Below are 25,065 nucleotides of genomic sequence, written 5' to 3' on the forward strand. Positions count from 1 at the left end.
ACTGCTTTAGGAAAGGCTAAGGGAAGCCAAGGCATCCATGATCCAGTGCTAACCGTAGCCTTTCCATCTCCTCCCCAGTGCTGGGGCTTGGTGCTTTCACCGCAAGATGGGAGAGAGGCAGAAGGGACAGAGGATCCCATCCCCTGTGGCCCTCTAATGCTGCCCTTTCTTGCAGGCCAGATCCAAGCAAGCTAACTGCTAGTAGCTTCCTTTATCAGAATCCTGGCAACACCAGTCCATCAAGCGTCATGTTCCCAGTGATGCCCAGTGCCACAGGATAGCGATGCAGGACAGCCACCAACTTGTCTGTTCCAGCCCCACTCTGCGCCCAGGGTCCTGTGTGGCCCCTAGACCATGAGAAGACGGGGCAGGGTTGGTTAGAGGGAGAAGGAGAGCAGAAATGCCCCGTCATCTCTTGTGGGATGATGGCTGGGTTTGCAGTGGGGCCAGTGAAGCTGGGCTGGCATCCACTGCAGGAAAGCACCGGTCTTGAAGAGGCTGGGCAGAGATGCAGAAAAGTTTGCCCTGATTGTGTGAGGGGTTGGAAACCACACAGCAGTTCTTTCAGGGACCAGCTCTGGAAGTCTCCCAGCTTTTGTTGAAGCTGAATGGCTGGTCGCAAATGATTTATTTTTAATTTTCTTCCCTGTGTTAGGAACTGGAAAGGCTCCCACTTCAGTTTTGTGTAACCGCTTGGCTGCTGCAACACAGGAAGGCTTGGTGAAGAATCCTGGTGTTTAGTCGAGCATGAGCTTTTCCTCAAGCTCAGGCCGAGCTGGGTTGCTTCGTGCTGCAGCCTTGCTTTGCCTCGCTGCTCCTCACCCTGTTCCCTCGGGCCTGGTGGAGACGCGGCAGCAGCTCCTTCGTGAGGGCTCTGTCCTCACCCTGGCACTGCAACGGTGGCCAGGGGGCGAGCAGGAGGCACAGGGATGACACGGATGAGAAGGGCGCGTTCTGATGTGGCTTCCACGGTGCTGGAGGTGAAGGAGAAAGCGAGCAGATCCTGTGCTCCTCTGACAACCTCAGAGTCAAGATCAGAAAGGGAGAGGGGGTGTTAGGAAGGGGAAACGACGACGTGGCACGCTGCCATGCACTGAGATATGCTGGGGTGCAGACCCTAGGGGAAGGAGGGCACTGGAACCTTGCACCTGCCTGTAAGTTTGGAAGATGCAGGACAGAGCAGGATTAGTCCTTCTGTGTCTTTCAGCAAAATAGCAGAAGGCCTCACTCAGAACATCACCGTACTCCAGCCAGGTCTACGGTGGTGGCAGTGCCCGGAAGGGGTGTTGGGAGGTCCCGGTCCTAATAGGGACGAGTCAGTTCCTGTGAGTGTGCTCCAAGCAGGCTGGGGGACACAGCGGCAGCTTGGCCCGCACCTTGTCCTGGTGTATGGAGGTTAAGGCTGTCATGAATGGAAAGACGGAAGATGTCTGTGCTGCCACTCAGGTGCCACACACCCCTTGGCTCATGCTGACACCTGGAGGCACATATAATCCCATGACCAGCTTCAGTTTGTGAATTTCTTGTACTTGGAGGTCCAGTACAAGACTTGATGTCCAGATGTGGTCTCAGGAGCCCTGGATAGAGGGAAAGACTCTCCTGACATAAGCTGCTGGCTTCGCCCTTGCTAACACAGCCCTGCACGCACTTGACCTGCATCGTACACTGCCGACATGGTGATTTTCAGCAGAGCAGCTACTGCGGCAGTCAGTCCTCAGCCCGTACCAAAGCCTGCAGGTACTCCAGACCAGGCTCAGTTCTGCCTCATGACGCTGCAGGCGGAGGCTGGGGGACAGGCTCTTCAACCTGAGAAACCCCCCCCGGATGGGATTCACTCAGTGCAATGTGAATACAGCATAGACATACCCAATGAGGACCACCTCAGAATCTCCATCCTCTGAGTGGCCCCCAGTCCCGTGTACTTAGCCAACCACGTCAGGAACCATTAATCCTGCTCTTTCTAAGTTATTTTCATCCTCGGGGTGGAAGGCAGCCCCCTCACACCTCATTTGCTGACCACCACGAACTGCAGACTTCTGCAGTGCTCTCTGTGGAGCACTGTGTGGTCTCCAGGACCCTTTCCCAGGCCCTTGCAAAACAGCCACAGATTCCTCAATACGTTGGTTTCTGAAAGACACCTTCCATCCTCTTTTTGCAAAGTGAAAAGCAATTTTAAGCATCGGCTTTCATGGTGGGAAGAGTTCTTCAGCAGAATTCAGAAAGATGCGACAGGCAGATGTTTCCTGCTTGGCCCTTTTCCTTGATGCAAACCGTGCCGTGCAGACACATACAGCTACAGCTGGGCCTTGTCCCCGACTGCCTTGCCACCAGTCTGCTACGATCACATTTCGCTTTTCTTAGAGAGGGAAACACTAATGAATCGAATCTGTTTTATGGGCATCTGGATTGGGTTTTATAAGAGCTTAAAAATTCCCTTGGTCACTCTTGTTGGAGAGAGCCCTTGAGCTCCTTGGGCTAAAGCACCTACAGTAACAGCCTCTGCTCTGATAAACCACATGGTCCGAGTTCCCATCACATTTGATCAGGAACGAAACGTGCCATATCGCTATTTTATCTACGTGCGGTTGATCCCACCCACAATGTTGCTGATGAACGGGAATGGATGTGCTTTTATGATCCAACTCACCAATGAATTTACAAAATGCAGGTGCAAGGCATTACCCTGGGCAGAGGGTGTGTGCATGGGCATCATAGATGCTATGATGGGCATCTCCATCATAGCCATAGTTCTTCCTTTCGAAGTACATCTCCTCGCTCTTACGTCTCTGCTTTGACCTCTGCCCTTTCAACTCAGCTGAAAATAAAAAGATTTTACCATTCTCATTGTGAAAATCCTCATTTATTTCTCCCATGGACTGGAGGCTTGTTTTTATATAATTTTGAAGATCTCAATCCTATCACCTCTCAGCCTGCCCTCTCCAGATTGCAGTCCCTGCCTTTTTACCCTGTTCTCATAAGACAGCTTCTCCATGCCCTGGAGCCTTTTGACTACCTTTCTCTGGATTTTCTCTAACTCTATTACAGTCTGGAGATGAGGAAAACAGCACTACATGGTGAACTCAAGATGTGGGCACACCAGAGATTTATACAGCACCAAACCGATGCCCTCTGTTCTGTACATGACTCCCTCCCTGATGACACCAAGCTGTAGCTCACCTGCGACATCTCTGCTGAAGACCAGGGTCTCAGGAGCAGGACTGGGCTGGGGTCTTGGCTGATTATTTCAAAGGTGCTATTTCAAGGCAGGATAAAGAGGAAAGTGGGCAGAGCTTGAGGGACACAATAGTTCTCCGGTCTGTTCTTGCCTTACTGTTCCTCTGACCATGCTACCTTCGACATTACTCTGTAAAGCCCTTCCCTGTGCTCCCAGCACCTGCTGGACCTACCAGAAGAGGTCCTCCAACATCTAGTGGAGGGAATCTATGACTACATTACCCATCCTGTGTAACAACTAAGAGCTGATGTGTGCAACTGCTCATAGCCCACACAGTGTCCCAGTTCAGGTGGGGCTATGTCCCATTCCAGGGTCCTTGGAGGTGCCCTTCCCACTGAAAATCCAGATGGGATCCATCTGCCTGGGGTAGTTTAAGAGGGATACTGGCAGTTGGTTGCAGTCTCAGCTTGTGACTAGAGAAAGCCATCCCATCCTTCTGTTCCCTCATTTGCAACAGCCTTTCTGAGACAAGGCAAATCATTCAACGTCGCAGTTCTCTTGCTTCTGGAAACCTTGTAGAAGAGCACTGCTCTGTGCCTGGGGAGGGGAGGGCTGGAAGGAATGAGAGATGTGCTCCAGGCCAGGAAGGACTGGACAACCACCATGGGGGTCAGGTCTGCGTACTCCACATGCCCAAGCCTTGCTGTCTGGGACGGACTTCGGGTGGACAAGGGCTAGTGCGGTGCCCTGGGACCCCCAAACCAGGCTGCAAGGAGCCACCTGTGGGAGTCACTAGGGCCAGCCTGCCCGTGCCAGAGGCAGTTTCTCCTGGCTGGATGCCGCTGCATGCCAGCACTCACCTGGGCTGAAAGAAAATGTGGCTCAACAAGGAAATATGAGCACTCACTGCTGCTAGTGCAGTGCTTTATAGAGCTCCTGGGGTACTGATGGTCATTGCTCGTGGGCAATATACTGTCCCAGTGGTTTCCATCCATCACTGACAGTTTAAACTGCAGGTCCTATATCCTTCACTTCCAATGCAGAAAAGAGGCCGTGGATAAAGCATATTCCACAGACTAAAATAAACCAGCTACATGCTAAAAAAAGAGCCTTTGGGTAATCAGAAATCACTGTGCATGGAACACACTTTTTCTTGATGACAAATCCTACAGCTCCTTATTTTGAATTTTTATTAGAGTCTCCAGAGCAATTAGTACACATTCAGATCCAAATGACTCCTGCGAAACTTCATCTTGGGGAAACAATGGCAGTTTTTCACTTACAGAAAACAATAAAACTGAGTCTTAAAATCCTTAACAGCTTTCCTGTTTGCACTCGTTTGCAGTTACTCAAAGGGGGAAAATAAAACAATATACGTAGTATTTTTCATTTATTCCTTTCCTTGTCCTAACACTTTGGCTACACAGCACATTGTACACTGAGCCTCCCTCTAGCCCTGTGCACGCATCATACAAAACTGACTGTTTCTTTCACAGGGGAAACAGAGTCACGGAATCAGGCTTATGGAGGTGAAAGCCTGGACTGCAGCATCACTTGGTGAGGTGGAAGGAGCTGCTTAAGTTTCCACAAAAAAATGAGCCAAAGCATAAGGACAGTGAGCTTATGTGCTCCCCGGGAGAAGTGTGAGCTTGAGAGGGAAGGTCCATGAGACTGGTGAACATGGACCTGCATGCCCCTCTATTCTAGACAGCATGCTAGTTCTGTAATCTTCCTGGAATAGGCTCCTTTAAAACCCCACGCAGGGCTTCCAGGTTTGTCTATGGGAGGACAAAGATCCTATGAGTGATAGAGCAGACAGCGGGGTCTGTCTGACCCTTAGATCTCCTGCAGGAGCAAGCCTTGAACCCCTTTGAGGCCTTGCAGGGCTCCCTGCGGGCTCCACCTGCAGAAAAACACTGCGATTCACAGGAATCCTCCTGTGGCTCGGAGAGAAGCAGGACCCCCCATAGAGGGAACAGCAAAGGAGGGCAAATTTTCACTGCACCCTTGGGGAAGGAGGTGAAGGGCAGCTCTCATAGGGCTGTCATTCCTGCTTCCCCAAGGTGGTGCTCTCCACTAGGCAGATCTGGCCAAGGTGGTGGTTTGCAGCAGGATCTCAAGGCCATGAGCCTGCAGCAGCAGATGTAAAGCCTGCAGCTGTAAAGGCAGGTCACAGGGGCATCAAAAGACTCCTGCATGTGCAAGGGTCCCTACCACCTCTTCCCTGGCACGGGAGCAAAGGCAGAGGAAAAGGAGCAGGGGCTTTCTGTGCCCTGGCACACCATCTTCAGCCAGGTCCCACAGCTCAGAGAAGAGCTTGAGAGCGGGGTGCCTACGTGGGCAGCAGGTGGGTCCCAGTACCTCAAACCCTACGTTAGTGGAGAACAAACAGCTTGTAATCAGCCCGTGTTGTTCAAGACAGGAGTTTTTAAAGGGCACTTCCAGACAAACCTTTTCCCTCTTTGTCTGTGAACAGCAGGGTTTCTTAGCTCAGCTCAGAGCTGGCTCCATCCTCACCTCTGCCTATTTGCTCTGGTGCTCACTTTCTCTTGAGGGGGAGCTTTATAGCTCAGGTGGCTGTAAACTGGGCTTCTGTCCTGGTTGTCTGTAGGTTGTATTATAAAAAAGGGCTGTTTATGGAGCCTTTGCACTCAGTTCCATGCCGCATTGTAACTGAATTAATTAAAACCCAGCTTTCCCCACAGTCAGGGTTACCTTCTATAAAAGTCCACAGGAGCTGTAACTGCTTCTTATAACCCATAAATGGAAACAGTCGTCTTCCTCCTTTTTTCCCTCCCTTTACTTTGATCCTCCCTCCCCACATTCTCCCAGTATCCAAAATAAATAAAAAAAACAGGGCTTGCAGCTTACTCAGACCCCAGAAAAGGAAACTCCTGCTATGCCATCTACACTAAACCTATGCTACGCGTTGCTGCAAGACCTTAGCAAGATTTCAGGAGGCAGCAGGCAAGTCAATCCTGCTGGGTAGGAGAAACGCCCAGTGTGATGGAGATCTGTATTGGGGAACAAACTGGAGCTTTGTGAGGGAGGGAAACTTCCCTTCACTCCAACACATCAACAAAAATCCCATTTGGGGATACAGAAGAAAGCCTTTCCTGATAGAGGACTACTTACACACTAAATCTTTACAGAGATGCTCTGTCCAAATAAGTTGGTAGACAAGCTATTTGAAGACAAGTGGACTCCAGCCCGAGGGACGTGGAATCCAGCAGCACCATGAGTCCAGATGCACAGAGATGTGCAGAGGTGGCTGGGCATTGGCTTTGGGCTCCTCGGGAGCTCATTGTGATCTGGAGAGCACTGCAGGGAACAAGGTCTTCCTGAGCATCTCCCGAACCTTTTGGGAAAGTTGGAAGAGAGCAATTGGACTTTTGTGGGCACTGACATTAGAGACAGCTGTTTTGAACCCAGCTGCTGGTGCCCAAAGCTGACATGCAGCACCCTGCAACATCAGATAACTCCTCACTTGGTGAGAGCACGAAATCTCCCTCCTGGCTACATAACACTCTTCTGTGAAGGGCAAGGTCAATATTAATGCAGGAAGAACTGGCAAGTCCTTCATCCGTAGGCAACCACCAGGAACAACCTGATGGCATTAATGTGAATGGGATACACACTGTGGAAGCTGGAGGACCAAGGAGAGGATCCTCCTTCAAGGAAGAGAACAACCAGCACTGAGGATGTCATTATATGCATTTACAGACATCTCCAAAGGTCTGCCTTTCCATCCTGGACCATCTCCAAAGAAAAAGGAATAACCTTCAGCCTCCTCTTTATGAGGAGGAGAACTAGGCTCCCTTGGCAGAGCGCAACAGTCCTTGTTTTGCCTACCAGAGGCTCAGTCTGGGCCTTTAAAGGGTTAGGTTTTTCTCTTGCCAACACTGCTCTGCACTTTCCAGGCCACAGCAGTACAACACTTTGGTCCCCATGTCCTTGAGACTCCTATGTAGACAGACAACTGGTTCAAGACTCTTGGATGCTACTGGGTGCCACCATGTCAAACTGTCCAACTTGCTTTTCCAGCTGGCCTCCAAACCAAGAGCATTGATACCAAGGCATCCACAACGAGGTAGTCCATATCTTGACTGCTGAAGATTTTGAGGCCCAGAAGGCATCAAGTCTAGAGAAGACTGCTGGGGGAGGCCAGAAGATTGCCCAGAGAGGACGAAGGCCTCCAACTGACTTCAGCAAGCAAAGCCTAAAATGGGATCAACTAGTGTCCACTTTGGACCTAAGGTGAGACCGCCAAGCCCATTTGTGAGGGAAACAGTTGGGTAACACTCACACAGGTGGGGGTTTTCTATTTTCATCCCTGTGAAGAAAAGGAAGAATATCTTCCCTCACTTCTCCCACTCCAATCACATTGACATGCACTTATTTGGCTGGAGAACACAAACTCATCCAAGATTTGCTGACAGGCAACAGGGCTGGAAATTCACTGCCTAATATTACAGGGTGTTAGGGCACAAAACATGGCATTTCCACTGAAGTTAGCAGCTCTACTTGGGCATAAAGCTGCAAGGAGAACCCTGAGAAAATAAGATCTAATATGAAGAGACTTTAATATGTCATCAGGGCCAAATCAAGGCATTGGGAGGGAAACAGGAGACAGCGAGCCTCTACAGAGGAACAGACACGACAGTGCTTAGTCTCCTCTCAGACCAGGAGTGAACATCAACCCTTTTCCAAGTGAATACTCTACCTATAAACTCACTAGTTCTGCAGCCCACCATTTTCTCTTTGGTTTAGACCAAAAATTCCCTTTCAAAACTTTAGGAAGCATTCCTACAAAGGAAGTGTGGGTTAAATATATCCTCCTTTTCCAAACAAAACAGATGACCACTGAACTTCTGAAAATTGTCTATTGGCTGCAGAGCACCAAGGAGGTGTGATGAACTGACAGTTCATCATTCTTCCCTGTTGGAGTCATGCTCATACTGTTAGCTGTCAAAAGTCTATGTTCTGCAGGTGGTGTGACCACCCTCCCTTCTTTCTCCTGGGATCTTTCACTCAAGAAGAAAGATCTGAGGCACACCTACATTTTCACTTGGTCCATCACACCATGTAGTAACGTGCTGCCTGTCTAGCTCAGTTTTCCAGACTGCAGTCTGCGGGGTGCAGAGAGTCGATGAAATGGCTGAAGAGATAGTCGCATACTTATTTCCAGAATTTACAAACTGGGATGAAGCCACTTTAAAAAAAAAAAAGCAGGATTTCACTGCTCTGTTAGGAAGTGGTAAGTCATTATTAACTTTAACATGGCAACAGGAGATGCTAGTCAGAACTTCACTATACCAGAACTTGCTTGAACACACGGTAAAGCACTTTGAGTGGGATTCATCTCACCCAAATGTAGACACCTCCAGCCGAACTCAGCCCCCAGGCTGCCTTCAGGGTCAGCAGAAAGCCTGCATCTGATCTGTATCAGAAATCTGTGTTACAATGAGAAAATCGCACTCTGGTGTTCACTGGCCAGGCCTCCACAGCAACCCCAGCTGCTGATGTTTATGTCGCAGACGTGTACTTTTAGAAAGCGAGCCTCCTGCCCAGCACCGCTGACGACGTCTGGGCTGCAGACGCTGCTTCTGGACGCTGCTCTCCGCACAGGTAATGAGTGAGGAACCCCCGAGTCTTCTTTTTGCTTCCCATGAACAGTTCGAAGCAGATCCGGTTCTCATCGCTGTGCTTTGTTTTTCAGAAAACAGGTGCTTTGAAAAGAATTGGTGAGATTTTCTGAGTAAGTTTCTCCATTTTGGAAGGGCTGCTGTCTCAAGGACCCTGGGAGCAATAGGCCCCAGCAACAACACTCCCCGACATGACCAAAATGGTTGGACTGGATGATCTTAAAGGTCTTTTCCGACCTAAATGATTCTATGATTCTAAAACTGGTTTCCCCGAGTATGGATGTCTTGAGCAGCAAGAAAAGTTGAAGCTGAATTGCTTTGAAAAATGAGCATTTTTCCCAGAAAATACGACTGAAAACCTGATGTAGCCATTTTGCAGCTCCTGTGCAGAGGCTTGATCTGCCCTTAATGGGTGTGCTGGATAACCACGCCAAGAGGAGTGTGATTTTCCTGATGAAGGAGTATAGCTCTAACAGGCATCCTATTCGTGCTCCTCCATGAATGTAAAGGTGCTTTAGAGAGACTGTTTCTTCTCCACAAGGGAATTATAAGAGCAAAAAGCACCATTAGGTTGACATAATTGCATCAGGCCAGTGCGCTGTTTTAACCATACCTGCTCTTGGATTCAGAGGGTCTTCTAATCTCCCAATGTGCAAGACACCCTGCACTAGGTCTTGTGACAAGATAACGGGAGAGTTGCTACACCAGGCTGCAGTAGGTCGTTTCACCTCTTAGCGGGCTTTTTCAAAACACAGAGTTCTCCAGGCTTTTCTCCTGCCCCTTGGACATCATTACATTTAGGAGTCAGACAACGATTTTGGGAAACTGATGAATTACATCCTGGCCTGGGTCTTCATGGGTGCGCAGAGAGGACCGAGTGGCCTGCCAGAAATAGGTGCGTTGTGAAGATGAAATAAAGGTTCAGGAGACGAATGCTGTTCAGCCTGGTTCGTGGGGTGACCCAATGACGTAGTGGCACAAGAGGAGTGGCAGTGAGGCTCGCTGTGGGGACACGCAGCCCAAGACGGCTGTGCGAGCTGCACGTTCTGCAGCTGAGACTGGGAATCTCGGGTTTTTATAGCGTGCAAAATTAAAGGCACAGTGTCACCACAGTTTACTCGGTTTGCTGTTATCTGGAGAGCAGTGGATTCTCTACTATTCTGCTTGTGCTTACAAAAAAACCCACCTCGGTCATTAAAGCACAGGTTTCTGCTACAGAACCATTCCCTACGTCTACCAGGAGCTGCTATAATTTTGTGGCCACTTGCCTTCTCCCTCGGTCTGATGGCAGTGATGGTAACATGTCTGCATTTTAGGTGTTGCTGTCACGTTGTGATTTTGCTGTGATGCTGCACATCCAAATCTCCTGCACTTCACCTGGGGCTGCTGCTTCGCTCCTGGTCCCCAGAGAGCTCCGGTCCAACACTCACACCAGACAATGCAGAGCCGCCTCCTCCTGACATCATCACAGCTCTCACACCGGGTGTACGAGGGAAATCCAAGCTTCCTGATGCCTTATCTCCACACCCAACTCTCCCCCTCCTTTCACGCAAAAACGAAAAGACAGCGGAGGACACCTGGAGAATACCAGAGCTCATAGGAGCAAAAGGAGGCAGCTCCAAAAGTTTGGGATAAAGATCTCTTGCTTCTTTAAAGACAATCTTATGACTTGGGGGTGAGGGATAATGCCCATCCTAGTGTCCTATACACCACACTGCGAGGAACAGCCAGCATCAAGGACCACCCAACAGAGGGGAGGAGGAGGGGATGCAAACGAAAAGGTCACGCTTTATTACAAAGCACATTTGCAAATAGCTTATAAAGGGTTAATAAATGACTAGCAGAGGCTTTCAGCGCCTTGCGGACAGGCGCTTCTGAGCACCTCACAAGTACTGCCTGTGACAGGGGACGAGCTGCATATTAAAACTGCTCATTACCTGCCTTAATCCTTTCAAAACTACTTCTAATTAGATGGAACTTAAAACTGAGGCATGGTCTGGCAGTCAGGTGCGTTGCTTTTTTGTTTTGAAAGAGAGTTGTGATCCCTCCTCTCCTCTGCTGCTGGGCTCAAGATGTCCCAGATGAGAGCGGCCAAGTGGCCCAGCTCCTGCCCGGCTCCTCGACTGACGAGCCTGTGGGTTTAATGAGGAGACGAGCAGGGGCAGCAGGTCTGGGAGAAAGGAGGCTTCATTTCTCAGGGTGGGAAGGAGCAAAGTGTCAGGTCCCCATGAAGTGGGGCGGGGGGGCTGCAGAAGGAGTCTCTCAATAGCAATAGCTCTTCTGCAGGTGTCGTGAGCCCCACCGCCCCCAGCTCCACCAGCACACACCACAGCAGGGGCTCACAGCTGGAGGGCTGGAGAGCAAAGGACATTGCAGACCAGTGGAGTCAAGCCTTCAGGCTTGGGACCCTCAATCCACCCCACCCCATCTCAGCCCAGCCCAGCACACCGAAGCCCAGTCACGGGGGTGGCTGGGGGGGTCTCTCAGCCCAGCAGCCCCCACACCCCAACACAGTTCAAGGAATCAGGCCAGACGTGGGACAGGGACACCCTGTGTCTGCTGCCATGTGTGTGGCTGGCTTGCTGCCTGGGTGAAGGCAGCCAGCAGAGCTGGGCCAGGCTTGGGGCTCAGGCTGTCCCTCTGCATGGCCACGGCCCAGCAGTGCCACTCACCCATCCCACTGGCCCCTAGGAAGGAGCCATGAAAGGATGCCCCAGCTGCTGCAGCAAATTAATTCTCTCTCCTTCTGGGAGGAAAAACAACCCTATGATTATCTGCTGCCTCAGTTTCCCCATCTCTGCAATGGAAAAAGCTGCCTCCTGGGACCTGGGGAAGGAAGAGAGCTTTAATGGTGAGAGAATACCAAGAGACCTGCATAAAGAGCCTTGAAAGGACAAAGGATGCCCTTTCTTGAAAGGCAGGTTAACACTCCCAGCTGCAGGCAACCAGCTCCTGCTTCGGCAAGCTCAAGGCTCTAGTGAGGGGTGACTCGAATAGCTGCCCTTGCCGGGTGTTGCTAACTTATGACATAAAACCTAAATACTCATTAAAGCAGCACTTGGCAGAAACCCCATCCTCAATTACAAAAATAATTTCTTTTTTTTTTTTGTGAGTCTGAAGCCTTTGGGACCTCATAATCTAATTAAATAAAGCTTTCTCCCTTCCCTCTTCCCTGCTCCCCTAGCTTCTGTTGTACTAGAAAAGACAAATATAAATTTTTAATTTATCAGAATCCCCCTGCATCGTGTGTCCCCTTCTGGACAGAAACCATCTCTGTTCCCACCATGCCTGTGTCCTGCTTGGTTTTTGCTGCTGGTTGCTTTTGTTCCTAGAAAGGGCCCAAAATACCGAGCACCCCCATCCACTTCCACCGTCTGGGTACCCAGAGCCCTTTTGAGAGGCAAACATGCAGATTCTGGCAGGAGCAGAGCCCCACCTAAGGTAAGGTGTGTGTTGGGATTGGTGCCTCGTGCCACGCTGACTGCAGATCTCATCCAGGTCTGCATGATCCAACTGCCAGGACGTGCGGTGGAGAAACAATGCTGGTTTAGGACATGCAACATGGAGAGGCTGCAGGTTAACTGGAGAAGGTGCCATCCTCTCCTTCTGTACGTGTCCAACACCAGCCAACATCAAGTGGTCATCCACAGAGTGGACTGAGACCTCTGCAAGCCGGACCAGGGCTTGCCGTGGAGGAGGCTACAGTCAGCAGGTCCTGCTTTGTATAAGGCAGTGCGTGGACAAGTGTAGGGTGCTACACCTGGGGAGGAATAAGCCCCTGCACCAGGACAGGTTGGGGATGACCTGCTGGAGAGCAACTCTGTGGAAAGAGACCTGGGAGTCCTGGTGGACAACAGGATGACCATGAGCCAGCGATGGGCCCTTGTGGCCAAGAAGGCCAATGGCATCCTGGGGGGCATCAAGAAGAGCATGGCCAGCAGGTGGAGGGAGGTCATCCTCCCCCTCTGCTCTGCCCTGGGGAGGGCACACCTGGAGTGCTGTGTCCAGTTCTGGGCTCCCCAGTTCCAGAAGGACAGGGAACTGCTGGAGAGGGGACAGCAAAGGGCTGCCAAGATGCTGAGGGGATGGAACACCTCTCTGATGAAGAAAGGCTGAGGGATTTGGGTCTCTTCAGTCTGGAAAAAAGACAACTGAGGGGGGATCTTATCAACCCTTATAAATACCAAAAGTGTGGGTGTCAGGAGGATGGGGCCAGGCTCTTCTCAGTGGTGCCCAGTGACAGGACAAGGGGTAACGGGCACAAACTTGATCATGGAAAGTTCCACCTAAACATGAGGAGGAACTTCTTTGCTGTGAGGGTGGCAGAGCCCTGGCACAGGCTGCCCAGAGAGGTGGTGGAGTCTCCGTCTCTGGAGACATTCCAAACCCACCTGGACGTGTTCCTGTGCCACCTGCTGTGGGTGACCCTGCTCTGGCAGGGGGTTGGACTGGGTGATCTCCAGAGGTCCCTTCCAACCCTGTGATTCTATGATTCTATGATTCTATGTTTCTCTGAGCTGTCCCTGGAGCTCTGGATCAAGTACTGGAGGGAGGCGGGCAGGTACCACAGGGAACTCCCTCTCCACCTCTATGAGACTCTTTCCCAGAACCGTGTGAAATTTTTTGGAAAAATTGTTCATTGGCTGAAAATTGCAATTTTAGGTCAGCTAAATCTTACCTAGATTGGTGATGCACTTGTGCTGAAACCACTGAAGAGCTGGATTTAAAAAATAATCCCCAAAGTGTAAAAAAAACCCCCCAAAAAAAAAAATAAAAAAAGGTTGCAAGAACTGAGCTTTATGCTTTGACTTTGGAGCATGTAAGCAAATACAGAAAACAAAAATTGAAACCCTTCAATTTGGTTTGGTATTACAGCATTTCCCTACAATCTTGCAACTTTTTAAGGATTTAAAAGAAAAAAAGATTTGGGTCAAATTTGTTTTTTCACATCAAGAAAATAACAGAGAGACAAGTGTCACCCAGGAGAGGAGAAGCTAGAGAAGTGGCTCAGCTCACATCATTTTCTCTGGGTTTTTCACTACAGTTGATGAAACGTAAGTCACCTGGGTCTGATGTAAGTTTTCCTTGCTTTATGCTTATCAGGAGAGCTGAGAGGTACATGCTCCAGCCTCCGAAAAGGGGGCAGCACTGGGATTTACCCTACGAATGTAGACCCGCAGGTTTTGTCTTTTGGGGGTGGGGGAGTGGGGGTGGGGAGGGTTGTCAATTCTCCACCACAGAGCCACAGAAAGGCCACAGAGAGATGAGGAGCTCAGCTCCATCGCCTGGAAGGGAGATACAGGATGGGAAGTGACCACACAAGCCACCAAATCCAGCTGTGAGCCCCTCAGTCGTAGATCACAGAATCATAGAATGGTTAAGGTTGGAAGGGACCTTAAAGATCATCTGGTTCCAACCCCCCTGCCCTGGGCAGGGACACCTCCCACCAGACCAAGTTGCTCCAAGCCCTGTCCAACCTGGCCTTGAACCCCTCCAGGGATGGGGCAGCCACAGCTTCTCTGGGCAACCTGTTCCAGTGCCTCACCACCTTCATAGTGAAAGATTTCTTCCTGATATCCAATCTAAATCTATCGTCTTCCAGTTTGAAGCCATTACCCCTCTTCCTATCACTACAAGCCCTTGTAAAAAGTCCCTCTCCAACTTTCTTGTAGGCCCCCTTCAGATACAAGAAGGCTGCTATAAAGTCTCCCTGGAGCCTTCATTTCTCCAGGCTGAACAACCCCAACTCTCTCAGCCTGTCCTCACAGCAGAGGTGCTCCAGCCCTCTGAGCATCTTCATGGCCTCCGCTGGACCTGTTCCAACAGGTCCATGTCCTTATTGTGCTGAGGACTCCAAAGCTGGACACAGTACTACAGTGGGTTCTCACCAGCGCGGAGTAGAGGGGTAGAATCACCTCCCTTGACCCAGAAAACACTTAATCCAGAAGATCACAGAGTGCTCCTGTCCCCAGCATGCTCCCTGCCACATTCACAGCATGCTTCAGGAGAGACCAGGGGCCCTGCGATGCTGTGTCTCAGCTGGAGAGCGGGAGATACAAAACCAGTAGACTAGGGCGGGGGCTTTGGGAGATGGTCCTAGGAACCAAACCATGTCCCATGCTGTAAAGGAAGGCAGAAAATGCTGGGATTGAACCCTGTGCCTATCCTGCTTGAAAGGAAACCTTGCCCCTTCCCTGAGCCCTGATGAAGCGTCCCAAGGCAGGTGGCAATGACAGGGCATCCCACAAACATCACCTTTGTTGGGAGCCATTCAGGATGCGTCAAAGAAGAGGACCTAGGAGGAGACGGTGCAAGGCCTTCCTGAGCTGGTGGTGCCACAAAGGTGACACCCTGACCAGTTTGCATGGGACCCCTCAGAGTGGCACTGGGAGGAAGTCTTCAGGTGTGGTCTCCTTTTCCAGGTCCCAGTGCAAACACAACTCCTGCCCAGGACGTGGGGATCAGCTCCAAACAACCCTAGAGCAGATAGCCTGAGCCACCTGCCAGTCCTGCCTCCTCCACAGCCACCAGCCAGACCCTCCACGATGTACCGCAGAGCTGAAAAACCATGAGGGAAGGACGTGGTGCAACGAGAAGGAGGAAGAGAAAGGAGTGGAGGACATATAAGCAGTGGTGGTGAAGAGAAAGGTGACAAACCGAGCGTCCAGTGCCAGGCTGAAGCCTAGAACCCAGAAAAAGCATGGAGAGCACAAGAAGGGGCTCGGGCTCAGCCGCGCCATCTCTGCTCAGGCTGCCTGCAGCTCCTTATGCTCTGTTGCCCTGCCTGGTGCAAGTGAGGGAGCACTCGAGCTGCTCCAGTGACAGGAGCAGCGTTTGCTCTAAAGAAGGAATCACTAGTATCCCTACCTGGGACTTGAGCAGAACTAGGTGCTGCCCAGGGTCAGGAAAGCCAGATTATGGACCTCCCTGAGCATCTCAGCCGTTCGCTTCCTGGAGCTCCTGCGGGAAGACAAAGGGAGAACAGTGAGGATGAAGGGTGAGGTGTCCAGGTTGGACAAGTGACACTCCACTGGTAAGCCCAGCCTGGCAGCCACCTCCCCAGAGTCACAGAGGAAATGAGGGAGGGAGTCAGAACTGACCCCGTCCCTCTCACCTATGATTCCCGCACCATAACCACCACAGAAAAGCATCATGAGGCTCATGTGCGGAAGGTATCACGCCTTTGGACCCATCTGACCACTGAGAGCCTGGATGCACTGAGCCTCACATGGGCCCTGTCCTAGCACATCCCTGGGAAAGGCATTTCGCTGCCGAGAGGGTGAGGAGGACGTTTTCACCCTCAGCAAACCTGGCAAGGAGATGTCTCCACAGCAGAAACTTTGTCAACCAGCAGAGCAACCAGCAACTTCAAGAGATGTGGCCATTTACAGAAGCAGATCATCCACTCCAGTGACCACATACATGCAACCTTCAAGCAGGCTTTTCCCTCAGCAGGAATCACTCTGCCCATAGCGAGCACTTTGGTGGCAGTAGCAACAGCTCCCTCCCAGCCCAGAGAACATCCTTCTGGCAATGCCATCAAACTGTGCAAGTCAGCAGGGCCGCACACACAGATGTCTGAGCTGAGCAGTCCTTTCCATTTCCCTCTGGCAACAAGCACCAGCTCCAGAACCACTGACACCACAGGGGCAAATCCACAGATGGGGAAGGCACTCCAGACTTCAAAGGAGACTTTTCACGTCAGTCCCTTTAACGTGGTGGCCTGACATACTCAGTGATTTGTGTCTCACGGCAGGTGTAGCACATCCAAGTCATGGCATGGGCTGAAGCTTCTGGCAATGCTGGATGGAGGGATCTTCATCAGTGGAAAAACCCACGGAGGAAGGGAACAAAAAGGTGTTGGATGATGGGATGAAGGGAAGAGAAGGGATGGGGGCACAGGTTGAAGTCAAGAAGAGCAATACAGGGTATTGCAGCATGGGAGATGAGCTGTGGCCAGCACCAGTGAGGAGAGTAGAAAGCCAAGACACCTGTAAAGGCTTCTCACTCAGAGCTGGATGCAACCATAAAGAGAAATAAGGCAGATACCTCCTGCCAAGCGCTAAGTATTCAACTCCATGTGGAGAGCCATGTGATGGGTCACATAATGAGGACATCAGAGGGGGCTTCATTTCAGTTACCCTGTAGGTGGGGTCAGAAAAGCATGTCATCATCTTGGACACCTCAGAAGCTGGTGTAAAACTGCTCGACTCCCTCTTGCAACCCACTGTGCTTCTCCAATGAGTGGCCTCAGCAAAGAGCACCCTTACTGCATTCACCCAGTCTCTATGGACCAGTACTGTTTCCCATCACCACCACCCTCCCACTGCACCTACAAACGGGACCACACCGTCTGCATACGGAACTGGCCTGGTGGTCAGAGAGAGGGGTTTGCTGGCAGAGCTCCTGCGTCCTCTGCTCAGTGCTGCTGCTGTCACCTTGGCAAACTCACGTGAGCATGCCAAGCCTCAGTTTCCCCAGAGAATAATACAGCCATGTCCTAGGGTGGACTGAAGAGCAATAACACGCTGAGAAAGGAGGAAACTCAGTATTAATTCAGAACTACTTGACTTCCAACCTCATGGATCCAAGGGGATCTCCAGGGAAAACCACCCACTTCAACACCACTTGTGCCTAACTTTTAGGGGGAAAGAAGAGAAAAAATGAGAACCATCCATTTTGTGAATCAGCCATCTCTCTGACTTCCCCTCTGGGCTCGGCCACCCACTTTCTCACTTTATCCATTGTTTGCTTGGACTTGTACAGGGAAAAATCACGTTAAAGAAAATCCTGGCTGAATCACACACTTTGGAGCAGTTGCAATGGACAATTTGACAAGGACATGGGGATTTATCATATTTTTAATACAAAAATAGCTAATGATAATGTGCCACACTCCTGGCTGAAAACATTATCTACTGGCATGGGGGGAATTTAAGCCATAATACTAGCTACTATAATGCAGGCCTGGAACTCCATGCAAATACTATCCTGATCCAAGAGCTACAAAGCTCTGTTTATCCTAGTAATTAATTCTCTCTTATGTTTAGTGATACAATTAGAGAAACAGTGCCATTCTGATGGGCTTGTTTCCACCAATGCCTTTTACTGTATTTACATCCCCACAATAGGCTTGGTCTTACAGAAAAGGGTGAAATTGCATTTATGGAGACAATGCCACATGCATCCCCAAAGCATTTTATAGATGTAAAGTTAGGCTCCAAATTGCACGTTTATTGTGTGAGCACACAATGAGCTCAGATTAAATATTGACTAAAGCCAGCCTAACACCCAAAATAATGAAGATGAGCACAATAGTGTGATTTACTCCCAGCCACGAGAGAAATACACATCTGTAACATATAACATGCCCTTCCCACAGATACACTCTTTGTATTCTAGCTAGCCTTAGGCAGGAAAATTTCATTCTCATAAATTATGGATTTTCTTTCCCAACTGCCAACACATTCATATTACCAGTTGCAAAGGAAACAAACATAATAACAAAAACCAAACGCCATTCCCCTGATACAGCGATGAGCAGGTGACTGGCTCCTTGTATCCTCACACTTAAGGCAGGAAAATGGAAGATAAACATGGCTAAAATCGGAGAATCCTTTCCCTTTTGTCCCCCCAGATGCATGAGCCAGCAGGGAAGTGTGGGCATGGCAGGTGTCTTTTTAGAAAGTACTCCCAGCCCTAGCTGTGCTCTGAAAACTACCTGTCCTTCTCACGCCTTCCTCCTCCCCAGACTTGTAGAAGAAATTCAGGGAGATACAGATGCTAATATGACAATTACGATAATAACACGGCGCTGAACAGGGGCAACACACACCCTTCACAGCAGCTCGACCTCTAAATCCTCTAATACAGTACTGCTTCATTCAAGATTAAAAGAAATTGTAACCTGGCACAGACAAAAAGACACAGGAGGCAAGGCAGGCTCTCACTCGGCAGCGAAGCCCCACTCCAGTCCAGATGCAGTCATATCACTTCAGCTTCTCTGTACCATCTCCATGACAACCATGTAATTTGGATGCAATAACCACTGCCGAATTGATCTTTAAATGTAGCTTTGTTATAAAACATAATACTGAATATGTCAGGCTCCGGATAAAGAAAAGTAGCCCCCTACCAATGAGGACTGTGCTTTAAGAGCCCCCCCATTTAATTTTCAGCCGCCGACCAGTCTTGCTATTTCAATGATTGCGTGGATGAGCAAATTTTAAAATCCATAACAGCAAAGACCATTTGTGTTTGTGTGTGTGTGTGTGCGTGTGTGTGTACGGCATGCTGTAGTATAAGGTCTCAAATGAGACACCACACTGAGAGCTGGAAAAATGTGTCAACGTCTATTCAGAGAATGGGCATCTTTCCACATGCACGCGCATGCACACACACACACACACACACACACACAGACACACACACGTATCAGGGAGATTCAGTCTCCAGCAACTGAAGCATACAGCTGATGCATCAAATAATCCTAATAAGAATCAAAAGCGGTATAACTAAGCAAAATAGGATGGGGGATCAATGTACCGCACATCAGACAATGAGAGCAGGGGAGCTCACGTTTGCACTTACCCGAGCAATGAGCTGTTTATTTTTTGGTCCCTTCACAGATGCAGCTCCCTTTTCTCTTCAACAATCCATGCAAAATAATCTGCAGCCCCACCGACAGAGGAGTGGCCCCGTCCCTCCCCCTCTGCCACCTTCCTAGACCTCCCCGTTACTGGCTTCCTTCCCCCTTCCCTCCTGCTCGCCCTCTCTCTTGCTGGCGATGGTTACACCTCCCAGCCTCCCCCCAAGGTGTCAAGAGACTGCTGGGGATCCAGCAGGCAGGGTGGGAGGGGACGGGAAGAGGGGGAGGAGGCAGGGAGCAGTGGTGAATGGACCCAGTGAAAGGATGGAATAAAGCCCTTGCTGGCGAAGCCCCCGGCGGAGCTCACGGCAAGGAGCAGACCTGGCGCTCGGCTGGGAGGCGATGCTCGCCACTCGGGCTGCACAGGAGCCGCCAATAATATCCCCAGGGGCGCTGGGGCTTGTCCCCCCACATGCACCCACAAAGTGCTGGGGGACAGGTCTGCTTACGGCCAGCAAATCACTGTCCTTCAGGCTGGCTTGGAGTTTTGGGTTGAAATCCTGCCAGATACCCACACTGTCCTTAACAACTGATGCACTTCCATACAGCACTGGAAATGCCACACGGACCCACCCCAGTGCAGACCCCAGCGCTGCAGGTCAGCTTACTCCATGCCTCTGGGCACTCCCACCTGCTCCAGTCTCATCCCACCCCATCCCATCCCATCACATCCCACCCCATGGATGAAGAGCCCTGCTGGCCTTCAGCAGTGGAGCTGCTCGTGTGCCTGCCTGCCGAGCTTGCTCCAGAGCCAACCCCACCACGGCAGGCCAGACCACGCACCCGCTCACTGTCCCTGAGACCTTTTTTGGCAAGGCTGATGCGTCTGTCCTGGCAGCCCTTGTCTGCGAAGGCAACCGTAATGTCTACCTGCTAACACAGGCTTGCCAAAATGGCTGGGGATGCAGCATAGGGTGGAGAGGCTTGGGGACTCAACACTTCTCCTGCTTTAGGGGCCCCCTGACTTTACTTGCAGACCCAATGCTTTGGGAAAACGCTGCCTCTTGGCCATTTGGTGTCTATAGCGCAACAGGGGTTTCCACGGGCATACGGGTGAGAAGTGGTGGGTGCTCTCTGGTTCAAGTTGCACAGCTGGAGCACAAGCCTGTGGTCCCTCAGCCTGAGCCAGCTGTGGCAGTGGCCAGCTAACAGGATTCTTCACCTGGAGCTGGCACACACCTCGCACCTTTGCACTGGTGTGCACCATCTTCCCTTCTAACAGCTCGCAGGGGGCTTCCCCAGCAGCATGCAGAGAAAGCAGCCCCAGGCTGGACCTTTAGGATGAGGAAGAAGAGTTTGGTGTCTGCCTCAGATGCATGTTCCAAGACAGCTGATGGCTTCCTGATTCCCTGGAGAAAATTTCTTCCTGGACCTCTGTGCCTCCTGGAAAGCTTGTTCCAGAGGATGCGCAGTGCTGAATGAGCAGACAACTCCCAAACATCCCAAATTAAAAATATCATTACAGTGTATAGCTGTACATCCAAACACCAAAGCACAGCCATTAGATGAAATAACGTCCTGGAGCAGCTCAGCGGAACACGGCCGTATATTCTTCCAGAAGGGATACCCCACAGCACAGCACACGGCGTTGCTTGCCAGGGATAGTATTGGTAATGAACCATGTAATGAGCCACCCTGCAGCTATACTCAGGAGTTATCCAACAAACGCAAGTGTGAATGAAGGTTACTGTGCCGGAGAGACACATGAAATGGATCTTGTGGCCACGGATAAGGGCAGTAAGCAGCTGGACAAATCCAGACGTGGGACTGTTAACCTCCCTCGGGGTTCCTTCATCCGAGAGACATGATTCGCCTTACACCTTTACAAAAGTCTGTCCTGCTCCTCTCTCTGATCAATTCTAATGTATTTGTAATTGACCAATTATCAGGTTAGGGTGCTTTAACAAACAAACAAAAAAAAAAATAAGAAAAAGCACAATCAATATTCATCAGTCTGTTGTACTGTTCAGGTCTGAAGGCAAGTAACAAAATCCAATTTCTCCGCAGCCAGTCCTAGGAAGTAACATTTTGCAGCATGAGAAAATGAGGTTCTAGTTTCTAAGAATACATCCACTAGCGGGGCTCCAAATAACTGGGTTATCAATCACTCTGCTTCTGGGAATGAGAACATCAACAGCTGGATTCAGGGAGAAACCTCTCATCCCTTGAGCAGGGAGGTGTGCTTGTCCTTATCATTTGTGAGACATTGCTAACAGTAAAAGAATACCAACATTTTTCCTGGATTGCCAGTAGATCTGTGGTAGATGCCTTGTGTATGTCATAACATTTTTTTGGAATTAAGAAAACTCCTAAACTGTAGCAATTTTGGACATGCCGTTTAACTGCCTGGATGTGCATGAGATGCCATTTGCCACCTGTGACATGAAGTTCTCTGGGGAAGCAGGAGCAACCTAGAGAGAGGCCACCTTCCTTCCACGCTGACGCCAGGAGAGCCGCCCTTCAGCCCAAACAAACTAAAGCACACACCTGGGAGCCTTGCAGGCAGCAAGGAACTGCAGGCGCCAGGACTAAACAGCACGGACCACACGACAGGCACAAAAGTCAACTAGCTACCCTCTACGGTCCATGGAAACACTCCAGCTAGGCTGATGGGAGAAGCAGACATCTGGAAAAAGACAGGAGCTTGTGGTCCTGAGATTGCTCATGGTCGCTTTCCCCCATGGGATCCAATGATAAACCTGAACTTCAAGGCTGCTTCAAGGCTGGCTGCTCTGCAGCTCCAGCTCTGCCCCGCTTTTGCTCTGAGTGGAGAAGCCAGGACCACTTACCCTACAACCCCACAGGGTCTAATGACTTCACCTGGCAATTAAAAATGTGTCTTAACTGCAGCTTAGTGCCTAACTTTGAAATGCTGCATCCCTGTTACAGGTAGTTTTCCAACCATGGTACTCATGGTACTTAGTGTGGCACACAAGGACACTCCTGGGTGCTGCTCAGCCTTCTCCTTGATTTTTTCTATGAAACTTTGCAAGCGTTCACACGTGCCCAGGAATGATTTTGCTTCCATGTCCTCCCACTGCTGTTTTTCTCAGGAAATCCCTTGGATTTCCCAGCTGGGACTCACTTTCAGTACTAGTCACTTTGATGTAAGCCAGCATTAGGAGAAAGCTCTACAAGGACCTTGCTGCGTGCTCTTTGTAGGTAGTGTAGGTAGGGGCGTGTGGAGGGGAATAACAGCCCTCTGAAGAGGAAGGGTCAGTCCTCATGAACCTTTGTCTGCATTTCACTTGACACTTAAAATCGGCGCTTTGCTCTGGATAATGGCTGCCCTGAAAAGTCTACCCTGGCGCCGTTTGAGAAGACTGCTGAGATGTGGCAGCGGTGGTTCACATCAGGGGCACCAGGGCTGGTGGGGAGATGGTGCCTCATGGCTATTTCAGGGGGCTGGGAGAGCTGAGATTTGTTAGTCTTACCCTGGGTAGCTGGATGACAGGCAGGAATGATGCTTTAAAAACAATCACGGACAAAAGGCTGCATGCGAAGAGCTCCTTTAGAGGTCTGAGGCAGACAGGCTGCTAACAGGTTTGTAAGCCTGGGAAGATGGAAAGGGGAGAGACTCCACAGAGTGCAGCGCTGCTGGAAGCCTTGGGCACTGAACATGAGACCCACAGCTGGGTCCTCTTCTCCCGTTGCATCTGGAACAGATGGTCCCCAATGGCTTGTTCTGGGTTGACTCATGCTTGGTGGAGGATCGCAGACACCACAGTGCCATGATGGTGCTGGGGGAGATGCTAACTTTGCCCAGGTTTTGAATTACAGGGATGTCGTCAGGAGCCTTCTCTTTAACAGCTAGCTGAAAACTCTTTGGCTTGGGGGGTTTGCAAAGCCCAGATGAAATGTGTCCTGCAGTAAAGAAGCTGTCACCTATGTACAGAAAAGAAGCGCCTTCACCCTAGAAGAAAGACTCCCAGCCTGTAGGCTGGTGTCACCCTGCAATCATTGGCTCTTCTTCAATGACAAAGCATTTTACCCTAGGAAATTTTTTTTCCCCTAGGCTGTCACCAATTCCCCTTATAACCTCCTGGGTATACATTCAAGTGGAACATGTTTAGTGGCTCTGTAGGAGTCTGGTTTTCCACACATAGTTCAATTCTCGAGGTCCTCAATAACTTTCTGGATGCTGGGCCAGGACACAGAGTACCAGCCTGGCCAGTGCCCAGCAAAGCCACCACGATCTCCAGTGCCCTCTGGAAATCCCAAGACAACACTGTGCACAGCACAGATCTCCCATGTGAGGATTAGTCACCTGTCTCGCACGTGCAAAAGAAGTCTTGATGTGCTCTGGAGATTTTTGATCCCCTGCCCAGTGTAAGCATTTCTGCCTGGGAAATCCCAGCCTGGAACACGGAAGACATAATTCTTGGCATTTCAGGTTTTGGCAGAAGGCGAGATTGATGCTGCTGGGTGATCATTCTGTTTGCTCTCTATCTCCTGCATGTCAGCTTTCAGATCATAGAATCATAGAATCATTTAGGTTGGAAAAGACCCTTGGGATCATCAAGTCCAACCATCAGCTCCACTCTACAAAGTTCTCCCTTACACCATATCCCCTAACACCACATCTAAATGAGTCTTAAACACACTCAGGGATGGTGACTCCACCACCTCCCTGGGCAGCCTATTCCAGTGTCTGACCACTCTTTCTGTGAAGAATATTTTCCTAATGTCCAGCCTAAACCTACCCTGTTGCAGCTTGAACCCATTCCCTCTTGTTCTATCACTAATTACCTGTGAGAAGAAACCAGCACCAACCTCTCTACAATGTCCTTTCAAGTAGTTGTAGAGAGCGATGAGGTCTCCCCTCAGCTTCCTCTTCCTCAAACTAAACAGTCCCAGGTCCTTCAATCGCTCCTTGTGATGAGTAACTGTCCTCTAAAATACCATCTTCCCTCTGCTCATGGGGGGTTCCCGAGTGCACGAATTTGCATTTGCCTCCCTGAGAGCCCATTGTTGACATAAAATCAGCTCCCCAAGAAGACCTGACCACTCTCAGCATCTGACTTGTCCTGATTTCGCTAACTTTTAGTGTACGAAAACTGTATCCTCAGGAACTGATGTCAGCAAACTCTGGGAGGTCCAGCAGGGAGTCCGCTGTTCTTCCAGCAAGGGGCTGCAGCATCTCTTCCATGTTTTATTATATTCCAGAGCAATGAGTCTCCCCCTCTCTGCCATTCATCATCTCACCTAAACAAACATCACCCTATTTTGTCTGACTGATTCAAGGTGCACATACACCCCAGCGCCCAAGGTACCAATACACACGGAGTATCAACACCCTGAAAGGATTTCTCAGCCACGTCTCATGAAAGCGTTCAATGTATTTTGTCTAGTCCCAGATATGTACAAACATTTCAGTTTACCAGTTACCATTTAATATGCTGCCTGGTTACTACTGGAGCAATAAGCTTCCCATTGTGCCTGTAAGATTTGAACCCATCAGGTTGCTTTTCTCCAGAGCCATGAGTCTTTGGCTGGATGCTTCTTTTTTTTTTTTTTCTTGCAGTATCAGAGCAGACTCTTTTGCCACCTTCATCTAAAAACAACACACTGCATTTATTTGCTTCCTGACATATATG

The 25,065-nt window shown here is 50.1% G+C and overlaps 1 protein-coding gene across 5 annotated transcripts in view; it reads right to left on the reverse strand.

The window, feature by feature from the left end:
• The window catches only part of PSD2 (pleckstrin and Sec7 domain containing 2), an 88,965-nt gene that overhangs the window by 49,548 nt on the left and 14,352 nt on the right, over positions 1 to 25,065 (reverse strand). Inside the window, exons 1-2 of one of the 5 annotated variants that reach the window (XM_063349371.1) lie at positions 19,411 to 19,578; positions 15,688 to 15,780 (exon numbers count right to left, since the gene is read on the reverse strand). The exons of 1 other annotated variant lie outside the window; for it this stretch is intronic. The gene's annotated coding sequence lies outside the window, so the exon portion shown is untranslated. Of the gene's footprint in view, positions 1 to 15,687; positions 15,781 to 19,410; positions 19,580 to 25,065 lie in introns of those variants that run through there. 3 more of the 5 variants (XM_063349373.1, XM_063349376.1, XM_063349375.1) reach the window with 3 other exon arrangements.

This window comes from Chroicocephalus ridibundus, chromosome 11 (genome assembly GCF_963924245.1).
Source record: "Chroicocephalus ridibundus chromosome 11, bChrRid1.1, whole genome shotgun sequence".
Classification (NCBI taxonomy): Eukaryota; Metazoa; Chordata; class Aves; order Charadriiformes; family Laridae; genus Chroicocephalus; species Chroicocephalus ridibundus.